This window comes from Hermetia illucens, chromosome 1 (genome assembly GCF_905115235.1).
Source record: "Hermetia illucens chromosome 1, iHerIll2.2.curated.20191125, whole genome shotgun sequence".
NCBI classification, from domain to species: Eukaryota; Metazoa; Arthropoda; class Insecta; order Diptera; family Stratiomyidae; genus Hermetia; species Hermetia illucens.
Window position 1 is genome coordinate 65,425,234 of NC_051849.1, and position 10,604 is coordinate 65,435,837.

The 10,604-nt window shown below is 42.1% G+C and overlaps 1 long non-coding RNA gene across 1 annotated transcript; it reads left to right on the top strand.

Annotated features, from left to right (window-relative positions):
• The first annotated feature begins 9,358 nt into the window (after positions 1-9,358).
• On the top strand, positions 9,359-10,135 carry LOC119646662. The gene is made up of 2 exons (XR_005248759.1): positions 9,359-9,492; positions 9,571-10,135. It is a non-coding gene; the product is annotated as an uncharacterized LOC119646662 (long non-coding RNA).
• Positions 10,136-10,604: the final 469 nt, after the last annotated feature.

The following is a 10,604-nucleotide window of genomic DNA, read 5'->3' on the forward strand; positions in this document are numbered from 1 at the left end:
CCTGAGTGTCAAGTTTATCGTAAAGATTTTTGAAATGGTTCGCTGCGGTAACAGCAACCGCTTTTTTTGCTTCCCGGTTGGCATTCTTATAAATTTGCCAAGTAGCAGGCGTTTTATGATCGAGAAATTTGTGGTAGAGGCGTTTCTTTTCACAGACCTTCATTTCAACATCATAATTCCAAAGCCACGTATCTCGGTTGATGTACCGCTTACTGACGCTTAATGACTCATCGAGCGAGTCACTTGACTTAGGAGTGATGATATTCAAATGAAGGTCCGTGATGGAAAATGTGTCTTTCATATGTTTGTCCTCAATAAAAATCTGGTTAATTGGTAAATTTGCAAAAATGTCAACCGAAGAGGAAAGAAAGAAGAGTTTTGGATTCACTGGTGAAACACTCTGAGAAATATCTCCCACTTTATATTGCATCCTTGGATTTAGGGACGCCGCTTTACCACGTGTCGCATAAGATCATCTGGTATCCATTGAGAGTATAACTAGTACCAGAGGAACTTGAGTTCTAGATGATATTGCTCTACACAATCCAAAGAGTAGACAACCAAATTTCGCAGGTGTATCAAAACCGCTCCGTGTATCTGTTAGTATTCATCAAGGAAACGTCTTTACGCCACTCCTCTTTGTTCCTGAGATGCAGAGCACCCAATATGCAACGCCCTACATACTTCTCCATGCTGAAGCAATCGAGACGGTTACTCTGTGTTATATCAATGGCATAACATAGTGACTATGTTCGAAATAAGGACATTCTTGGTCGATATGGGGCTGCACCCAGATATATGCCCTTGGCCTCCATGGTGAATTTGATGTGGAGGAGCGAACTAAATCATAGTAAAACTAGAACCGGAGGCGAGTAGGGACCAAACGGGGAAACTCCCGTGATTTCCGCAATGAATAGAAAAATATCCGCTGAAGAGCCGATCTATACCCCAGCAGAACAGCCCCATAATATGACTAACACCTGCCTTATGATAGCCTTGAGCAATAGTCCGAGGCCAGATTCACGTTTACCACCATTAAAGTTTCCAAAGTTCAGAGTTCCACAATCTAACTTCGTTTAAACCTAAAATCTTAGGTTGACGTCGAATATTCAAGCTTAGGAACGCTGTATTTTGTTTCAGAAGAGTGTACGCCCATACCAGAAATCAAATATAAGCCTAATTTTTGCTGAGAATTAAGGGAGCCCTGGATCCGCCATCTACTTGATGGCAGACCGAACCAATTGGAGAAAAACTGTCTCTCACTTTTCTAGTCCATCGGCTCCTCTTGGTCAAATAGTAGTACAGGTCGAAGGGCGAAAGGTGGATTGGTACCCACGATGGAGCATAAAACCTGGGAAACACCTGCTGAACCAACACCAACAGCTCTACAATCAAACCCTATTTCCACCTCCACGTGGTGGCCATTGGGGGCTCTTTCTTAACGAACAGCTGCGGACGGAGAAGGATGAAGGCCAGTCTCTCGTTCCTAAGAACTGGACAAATTGTACCAATTAGTTCTCCAGTTTGGGGGTTGGGTAGGACTGACAACCTTTCACGGAAAACCAACGTAACGAAGCCACAGAAGGAGCCTCGGACAGCATGGACTTTACAACGACGAACTCGGCAACGACAACGGATTAACGATTTCAACATTTTCTCATGGAACGTGCGCTCCCTGTGAAGAGATGGAGCTGCCAAGCAGCTAGCCGATACCCTGCTCCAATATAGGGCTGATGTAACAGCGTTGCAGGAGATACGCTGGACGGGGACCGGAGAAGAGTCACTACACTATATATTATACTGGCCATCCCATAAATCATGTGCTCGTACGTTTTTTAGTCAACTTAAGCGAACGGCTATGCACTCTGCCTCATCAACGCTCACGCCCCTACAGAGGAGACTGCAGAGTTGGAGAAGGATATCTTCTACGAGGCAGTAGAACGAACCCCCGAGGCCAGTCCCAGGTATATCAAAATCATACTTGGGGATTCTAATAGTCAAGTAAGGACGCTATGCGTTGGCTCCCATAGCTTTCATCAAAATACAAATGATAACGGACTGCGGATTATTCAATTAGCTGTCACATGAACTGGTTGATGGAAGTACCTGGTTTACTCGACAAGCGGTCCACAAACAAACGTGGGCCTTTCCAGACAGGACCACTTTCAACCAAATTGAGCACGCGTTGATCGAAGCCGCCACCTCTCAGCCTTGATGAATGTAGGAACATATAGGGGGCCCATATAGACTCGGATCACTATTTCGTTTGCATGGTGCTCCCAGCTCGAATAACAACACCACCCAGAATCCCCTCTGACAATCAGGTGAAAGTTAACACTGAAACCATCCACAGCACAGCCCTTCGCAACATCTATCAAGGGGAAATAGATACCGAAATAACCGCAGTCATCAGAGATTCTGGAAATAAAACAACAACAAATGATTTTCACAATCACCTGCGCAAACATACTTGGCTTCAGCCGCAAAAGAAGTCGTAACGGCTGGTTTGACGATGAATGTAAGCTAACAACGAAACGGAACAATGCCGCATACTGAGTAATGTTGCATTCTCAAAGAACGCGGGCACGAGTGGACACTTATCACGAACTCCGACGAGCGGAGGAGCGACTGTGATCTCGAAAAGTATAGGGAATAACCGCACCAAGCGCGGAAGTTTTCCCAACAAGTCACCAGGACGTCTTACACACCTCGATGCTCATCCTGCCGAGATAAAGAGGGAAATCTGATTTTCAACGGAATAGACATATTGGAGCGATGGGTTGAGTACTTTGATGAACTACTGAACAATCAGAACATCGGCTGGTTGGAGGTCACGCCAACTGAAAACGACGGACAAACACTGCCACCACCAAGTATAAAAGAAAAAGTCCGTGCAATTCATGGGCTTAAAAATCATAAGTCGCCAAGAGCCGATAGCATTACAGCCGAATTGGTTAAATATGGACGCGACCAATTACACCGAGTGGTTCATGAACTTATGCTCAAAGTGTGGGACAGTGAATCAATGCCTGACGACTGGCAACGAGGCATTATCTGCCCAATACATAAAAAGGGAGATATCACGCAGTGCAGTAATTATAGAGATATCTCGTCGCTGAGTACAATCGTTAAGATATTCTCCACTATCTTGCTAGGTCAGATAGCCCCTACGCCTAGAACATCATTGGCCCATACCAAAGAGGCTTCACTCCAGGCAAATCAGTAACGGATCAGATTTTCTCTCTGCGGCAAGCGATGGGAAAACTCTTCGAATGTGGACATCAGTCGCATCATCTTTTCATCGACTTTAAAGCCGCCTATGATAGTATAGCCAGGGTAAAACACACGGCTATGGAAACATTCCTTATTCCGACGAAATAAATAAAATTGACTAAAGTGTCCTTGACCAATATGCGAGGCGAGATAAAAGAAGTAGGATCACCCTTAACACCATTCGACATCAACAACGGTCTAAGACAAGGGGATGCCTTATCATGCGTCCCCTTTAACCTGACCCTGGAAAAAGTGATCCATGATGCTGATGTCAATGCGAGGCGTATGATCGTCTTTAAGTCCACCCAACTACTGGCCAATGCTGACGATATTGACATCATGGGATGAACGACCCGAGACGTGCAAACTGCCTTCATCCAGGTCGAGCAAACGGCGCGAGATCTTAGGCTGCACATCAATGAAGGCAAGACAAAGTATATGGTGGCAACATCAGCACCAAAACCAACGAACCAACGACATCAAACCGCTATTTCAGCTTCGGCCGACTTCGGCCAGAAATACTAGGTGGTTTTTCGTCTGCACATAATTCTCACCCATGATGTATTTTGGAATTAATGAAAGTCACAATGCTCCGAGGGCAGGGGTGGAGATAATTTGCCTCTGCCCTAGGCGAAACCATATTCGTCTGTAAACAAAAAAAAAGCAATCATAAACCTCATCTCAAGCGCTATTTCGGAAGGTTGCTAACCCGCAAGTTTCTACTATGTGCTTTAGGAAATGAATCTACAGTAAGATTAATTTGGTCCCTAAGTAGCGGTCACCCACAAGCTATCGAAAACAATTGATGTATTTCGTGATCATTTGCATAGGATTCCCTTTAATAATGTGTTCATAGTCTATGTTTCCTAGAAGTGATGAATGGTTAATCCTTGAAGTGTCAGCTTCCACTTAGTACGCAAAGCTCTGCAATTGTGATAAGCAAAAGTGATCATTGGTTTATTACAAGAGGCACCAATGCAATTCAGAAATGGTGGTTCAAAATACAGAGCTCCGTCGCTGGAAGAGCATTCTCTGCCCCATAAATTTTGCCAGAAAACCAACATTGTCCAATGTTGGCGCTCGGTTCTCCAATTGTGGCCGTCAATACTCAAAACTGGAAAAGCTGTGGGACCGGACTAATAAATTCTGACAACTCAACAATTTTAGCTCCACGCTTAATGGTGAATAAGTCTTCTATGTTACAGCTTCCATTGGTTCCTCACATTTCGGGATGTTTGAAGAGCTCCCTTGGCCCATGTCTCTTAACATCGTAAATATTGACGTAGATTTCATAATTCTTGAGCTCCTCCAGAATGGATCCGATTCTCGACCCTGAGTAGCCTCCTTTCACACCGTACAGTTGATGTCATTACGGCTTGTGACACTCATCGTTCTCCCCTGAGGGTCATCCTTCTCCATGTTCCATCCATGCAGGATTAGAAATCACTTTCAATATCAGTTAGGGATAATGGACTTAGTATCCAATATGATGTTAATATCATCCAACCAAGTCACTTGATATGCTTTGGGTAATCAGGTGTGCATCTGCTTTCAGGACAAAACAGCAAATCGGTACAGATACTTCCCACAATAACACCCGCTGCTTCGTTGGAAACCGTTATATCCTTAGCGCCACTAAGCTGTTCGCTATGTGTACCCTCCTCCAATTGTTCTCACATATTAGCGCTTCTTCCCAAAGCAGTGCTGCATATAATAGCGTAAGGTGAACCCCTCTTGTTGCAAACAATCTGCGTAATCGTTACCCACAAGTTCTTGATAACCAGCTTTGAAGTGATGAACTGAATACTAAGTGTATTCCTTTTCATGCGATTTCAGCCCAAATATTTGATAAAGTTTACCTGGAGTGAGAAGCTGAGAATTGCCACAATTAGTTTAATTACCATGCTTCTCTACCGAAGTGACTTTCTCCTTAAATAAATAAAGTAGAAAAGTCAGTCAGTCTATTCAGATTTCTCACATTGTGAACACCACTAGTACTGTGAAGTATCCAAAACAGCAATATTTGGAAATCATAGCAATACTGCCGCCGCGGTATGTCATTGAAGTTCGCGACATAATTAATCACAGAGTCGGAGACAGATAGCTTATACAACTGAGACACCCTATGGAGAGTATTTTGATGATTATGGATGATGAGAAACTTTCCCGGTTTATCCTCTCCTTGCAAACTCTTCGCGGTAACCGCAGGTCCAGAGCTGCTGACGCAAAGCTATGGATAAGATCTTCCACCCATTATGGCCACGATGGATGGTCTACAATACACCCTCTAGCCAACTAAGCTCATAACATCTACGTCACAATTCCGCCAGACATAACATCATCATCTTCAGCAGCAGCAATATTAAACTGAACAATTATCAAGCTAACTTGCAGAACTGCGAACGTTGCTCCACGCGCTCAAACAGGACTCTCACATCTTGAATCCTCCTAGATGCTAACGTCAGCACTCTCGTTTGCAATTCAGGACCAAAAGTTTTTGTCCACAAAACATATTACTAGTATTATTGGAGATTTAGTGCCGAAGTAACCAAATGCAAGAAACTGTGTAAGTGTTAAAAGTGGCGAAAGACCCTGTTTCGTCGTCTGCATTTCGCCTGTTCATGTTCGACAAAAATGTGAAGACAGGTTTCTCATAGGCATAGGTGTCGATATATGCGTTTATTCGTACTTCAAATTCCAGGGAAGATGTAAAAAGGCACGGTTCTAGCTTTCGGCTTCCAACGGAGTACCAAGTGCCAAATTCGGAATCACTAACCCCACATTCAACCTTCTAAGGGGTTTCCTCTGGAGATTCATTGTAGCAGACGTGTCATCCATCCATACTTGGAGCTAATTCCTTTCTTCACATTACGAACTCCTTCTAGGCCTGCGACACGGTTGTCTTTGAGATTCAACAACTCACCTGACCTACAAAAGAGGGATGGCAGAATGTACAATCCGACCATCAAGACAATTACTGTAGGCACTCCATATTATGATATCCTAAACTAGCTGCCGGAAATTACTCATTCGGACGGAGCCAGAAAAATCGAACTAAATACCATATTGTTACAACGCCAAGACCACCAGTTACTCTGAAATCCCAACGGTTAGCTCCGCGCAAGCTGAACATCGCAAGAAAGCACTTCAGTACCATGGTCCAGCTAGAATTAGTGTCTTCGTCGAATAGTCGTTGGGCTGCCGTTGGATATGTCCCTCAAAGAAATAACAAATGGAGGCCGTGTATAGTGCCTCAACAGCCCTACGTGCATCGTCAAGTACCCAGTTCGGTACATGCAAGATTCTGCCCAAGCGCTCTATTGTAAAACTTTCCTTTCTACATAGACTTGGTAAGAGCATTTAACCAGATCCTGGTAACCGAAGAAGACATACCGAAGACTGCCATCACAATACCACTCGGCCTACGGAATGCAAAGGCTACATATTAGTCGATTCATCTGCACGTGAAGAGCACGCCAACCACTGAAGAACTCTGTACCAAAATTTTAAATAATATTGAGTAGTTGTGTCCCAACAACAGTCAAAGCAACCCAGTCATATGAGTATGTTAATTGACCTGACCATGGTAGACCGTTCAAAAAGCCATGACCGTTGCCAAAGCGTACCTTGACGTATGGATCTTGGGACTCGGCATACAACTTCGTATCACCTCAGATAAAGGAGGACAGTTTGAATCGTGGTTGGAAGAAAAAGCTCAGGGCAACTGCTGCGGAGATGGTGCTCGTCTATGGTGTTATTATGGCCGTGGGCTTCGATGAACAACATCCGGATTAACGTAATCTGACAGTATTGGACGCTACAGCGTATTTAATATAGAAGTTCAGAGAGAGGGGTGCAGGAGTATATTGAGGACATCTGCCGGGAAGCGTTGCAGAACCACTGTGGCTGTGTACATTCAGAGAACCATCCTCCTACGAGACCCTATTTCCTTACAAAGGTCTTTTTCCGGATATAGAAGGCTATACAAGTCTCAGTTTCATGTTCAGTATCCAATTTATAATAACTTAGGATCCAGGGTCACTCCTAGATACGTTGCATTGGAGAAAAGAGCTAACTTTTGTTCATTTAATGTGTGTGTCCAGATAGCTCAGTGGTTAGAGCACTAGGCTGTCGAACGGACACTCGTTGTAGTGAGATTTGCATCACGACCTCCTACAGGGTACTGCAACTCTGTGGTGCACCGTTACGGTCATAAATGAAATGCTCTAACTAACTTCAGGGCCATATTCAATTGGATTGTCGCACCAACGATGATTGTTATCATTTGTTCATTTAGCCGGGGGAGGTGGAATTGTGGATACCTAGCTTGGTGTTAGATAGCATCAGCTCCATTTTGGTTGGATTTATACCAAGTCCGCAGACCACCGGCACACTCTTCACCCTGACACCAATAACACCGATTCGGTTGCATTTGAGGGATTTAGTCAGTGGTAACACGCAAATTCGATATCTGCTCCAGGATCCAGGATCAAACCTTTATGAACGTACGCTTCTGGAATATTGACCTAGTGATCTGCAAAGAGGATATATGGTACTGTTCTTCTATCCTCTAGACTCGCGTTTATTTATCCTATCGAAGTTGCTATATTCTCGGAACGAGTAAATGAGTTCCACGGGATCGGCTATTGAGGATGAGTGCACATATACTAGATAAGGGTCTATTGATTGCAGTGTTGTCATTTTGTAGTTTTAAAAAGAATAACAGACACCACGAAGAACAGAAAATTGAAGATGAAAAATGCAGCTTGTGGATATTAGCATACAACTATTTAACAAAGTTGTGAAGATTTCCTCAATATATTGTCAGCCCCGATCTGCTATCAGAAAAGACAATTTCGCTTGACTCTCTTCAGTTCATAAGAAGATCCTTCATTTTGGGAAGTTACATTAATGCAAGAAATTGATTCTGGAGATCTAGGTTAACAACATCTAGAGGCACAGCATTATTTGAAGCTGGAAGAACACAAATGTCCAATTTCAACTCCAGGGGTAAGCCTACATACTGGCCGACTGACGTAACAAAAACACCCAATGTGATTGATTTCTTCGTAATTAAGGGGATCTCAGATGAATACATCTATGTTGTCAATAATGAAAACGCAATGTCCGATTACTCGCCTGTTATGATGCTGGTCAGCGAAAAAATTAGGAGAAAAGACTATCCTCCCAGGCTGACTAATAGAGAAAAAAAGTGGGCACTATTCAAAATGTACATCTAAGAAAACGTTTGCATAAATGATCATATCAACTCGAGAAGAGATCCATCTGCTAACGATGAAGGTACAAAAGGCTGCTTGGAAAGCACTCCCGTTCATCATGTACTGAATCAAAAATATACTGACTGTCCTGTTGATGTTAACGAGCTAACTGCAGAGAAACATAGAGCACAAACATAGAGGTGGCAAAACAAATTTCGCACAACGGAAATAAAAAAAAAACCTTAAACTTTCTAACAACAAAAATCATTAGCCAATACGCCGTGCAAAACTAAATGGGCTGAAGACAGAAATTGAAACAAATGTGCCCCTTAATAAAGCTCCTAGCTATGAACCACAGGGAGAATACTGAAAGAATTGTCCGAAAAGGGTCTATTATTACAAATTAGCTTGTAGTAGTCGCGGCTCTACGACATTGACAACATTTTCTTTGCCTTGTCCAGGAACAATCTAATAGGAGAATGCATTTAATAATATGCAATATTCCTTCGTTTTCTCCCGTACTAACGCTTCTTAACTTTCCCAATTCACTACTTTCAATCTACCCATTTCCATACCTACATTGCAATTTTAACTTTCAATTTCAACGTGTAATTTTTAAATTAAGTAATTTTATTTATTTTGTAAAAAACTAACAACTGGTCCTTTTCCCCTAATCCCGAGAATTTATTTACATTTGCATAATTCCAAATTTTATTTTAATTTCTCAAATAGTGCAAAACTAGGGAGGGGATGACTGTGTTGAGTACATGTTCTAATCATTCTTTTGCTTCCAAACAAGGCATGAGGTGTTGTTGTTGCTGAGTCAATTTTTGCTGAGGGAATTTTTAAGTTTGAAGCCCTGTTTAGCGGAATAAGGCTGATCGGAGAGACAGCTGATGGCTGGGAGATGGTTTGGGGAATCGTTTTTGGTTGGTCGCGAGGAGTTCTGCTGTGCTGACTGCTTTTGGCAATTGTTGGCATCAAAGTGTTAAAATTTAAGGTGTGACGATTGTTGTCAATTTTTTTTTTATGTTTCAAGTTAGAATAATTCTATTTTTCCAATTATTTGCCCGAAAAGAAGTGTCGCGCGACGAGTGGAAGATAAGAGGAACTCTGAAGGATTCATTGATGAGTTACAAGAATTGGAGTCAGAAAATTTGACAAGTGTATTGGTTGCTGTTATTCTACAAGAGCTACTCGGAAGCATTTATTGATGGCCTACAAGAACTGAATTCTGAAAATTTAACATTTAAATTAAAAAGAAATGAACAAAAAATTAGTTTAAAAATTTGTAAATAACAGCGTCACATTATTTATTTGCGTGAGTGTAGGATTTTTATATATTTTGTTTTTAGTAACACAAGTAAAACAGAAGGAAAGCTGAGAATACAGGGGAACGACGTTGCCTGTTTGAGAGCTCTGGAAGGGGAGGGTATTTTAATTGTTTGGTAAAGCTGTTTTCTTATTTTTATTCCTTTGTATAAGTGTTTATCCTACATTTCGCATTTTATTCTTATATTTGAAAAAGGCTGCAATGGTATTAGTATTTATTTTTTTCTTCTTTCTATTTTCTTTATTATTTATATTTTGCCGATTGTTCTTTTATTTTTGATTCATTTTAATATCACCTTTTTTTGGTTTTATTTAAGGCTTTTAATTCTATTTATGCATATTTTTCAACATTACCCCACCCTTAGCAACCACCTTATTTACACTTTTGAATTTTAATACCATGAATTCTAACAAAATCTATTTAATTTGAGCACTTCCTTTTCACCTATTTCTATTTAGTCTAGGAGTTTCACGGCTTCACGAGCGCGGTCGAGCCATCGCTTTTTTTATTTTCGGTTTTTTTCAGGTTTAGGCCGCTTGTGGGATATTTCTATAAGTTGGTCCGCATGTACTGACACATGATTACGATGTACTCAAAGGATGTCTCCTCCACATTCCCGACCCTGGCTAACGCACGTGTCGACGGAGCACTTCGATAGAGCTTCAACATTTGCGGGCCGACTTTCCCGCTGAATTTCACCATCTTTTAGGGATTTGGGATAGCTCTTCCGTCTTGGTCACCTCCGGGCACTTAGTGTGGTCTTTTGACCACCGTAATCC